This window comes from Apis dorsata, unplaced genomic scaffold, assembly GCF_000469605.1.
Source record: "Apis dorsata unplaced genomic scaffold, Apis dorsata 1.3 scaffold_127, whole genome shotgun sequence".
Classification (NCBI taxonomy): domain Eukaryota; kingdom Metazoa; phylum Arthropoda; class Insecta; order Hymenoptera; family Apidae; genus Apis; species Apis dorsata.
In genome coordinates, this window is record NW_006263420.1 from 852,429 (window position 1) to 854,048 (window position 1,620).

A 1,620-nucleotide genomic window follows, 5' to 3' on the forward strand; every position below is an offset into this window, starting at 1 on the left:
AAGAGGACGGAGGCGGCAAACGGGCGGCGGTGGTGCTGGCTCAGGACAAGAAGGGGCAAACGATGGAAACAGAGGGAGGGAGAGAGGCCGGGTTCGCTCGTGGTGGCATCAGTTGCCGGCATCGCGCGATACACTGCACTTTACAGATCTCGTACCAGTCTCGTTTTTGTGCCTCGTAACAAGCTCGGCTAGTTTTCTGGTTTTTCTTTTTTTTTTTTTTCTTTCTTCGAGAACGAATCTGAATCACCGATATCATCGGTCGTGATCCGTGATATTTCGCGAATCATTGGAGAATTTGAGAAGTCGAGGACAATGGTACACACGGAATTTTGAGAAGTCGGAGCAAGTAGCAACAAGTTGGAGTAATTGTTTTTTATTTAGTTGGGGGGGAAAATCGATTGTTGGGGAACGACGAGTGGATCGAAGTTTATGTAAGGATCTATCGATTGCAGTTTTCAGTGGGATAAATCGTGGGAAGGATAGGGAGGATAATTGTGTCGTGATTGTGATTTGACTTTGAAAAATTCGAAATGAAGCGAATGTAATATATGTAGAGTTAACAAATTAAATCTTTCGTATTATCGTGTTTTAGAGGTTTTTGCTATGTAATCGAAAACTGCCAGTCGATAATCGAAATTGTAATAGATTTACACGATCCTCGTGGCAACGTGTGTTCAAATTTTTTTAATATTTCCTCGACGCGCAATTCATCGACTCGAAACGATTCGGGCTATCCAATCATCCGTTTGAAAATCCCAGAAACATATTCCATCCGTGATCTTTCCATATAAATCCTTCTTGACATTAAGAGACAAGAAAATCAAGAGACGAATAATTTCTATCGGAAGGAAAGAAAAAAGAAAACTTCTCCTTAATTTCATTAATTTGAAGAAAGAAATCACCAAAACTCGTCTCGAATCTCGTACGATCCAACAGGAAATTCGTCGATTAACCCAATTTTTACGGTATTCACTCGTACGGAATACATATCAATTCGTTACGATCAGGAAAATTACTCGATTCGATTTCACAGCGGAGAACTCGTTTCGCGATCTCATCGCTCGCCACCTGTGTTTTTCTTTTTTTTTTTCTTGCCGTAACGTAACAACAACCGTCATCCGATGTTCTCCATTGTGAAAAACGATAAATCATCTGTGTCCCCCCTCCCTGAAACGAAACGAGACGAATTTATTAAAGATCGAACATTAGTCGACGATATTAATATCATCCGTTGGATTGGCCGATCGATGATGCAACACAAAAGGTAACGCCACGAAACGTAATTTGCCACGGCAGTGTTTCGACAGTGGCCGGTTAATTCGCGTTTGCAACTTTCCCGAAAAGTTTCTTCCTCCGAGTATTGCGCAAATTACCGATATGCCCTTCTCCGATCGTTTTATTCGTTTCGGTCGGCGAGTATAGGTTGGCGAGCGCGTGAGTCGAATCCGTGCTGCCGTTATTATGATTTATGCTAATGAATTTGTCACGGGAATCGGGGTGGATTTAATCATTGGGGAATAAATTTTCCATTGCGAATTGATAAAGGTAGATACGTTTCCTTTTTTTTTTTTCTTTTTTTCCTTTTTTTTTTTTTTTGGACGCGTAGGAGAACGCGTTGTG

General features: G+C 41.4%; 1 protein-coding gene across 1 annotated transcript in view; it reads left to right on the forward strand.

The window, feature by feature from the left end:
• LOC102677656 (monocarboxylate transporter 2-like) overlaps window positions 1-1,620 on the forward strand; it is a 50,265-nt gene that overhangs the window by 16,062 nt on the left and 32,583 nt on the right. The gene's annotated exons all lie outside the window — the stretch shown is intronic.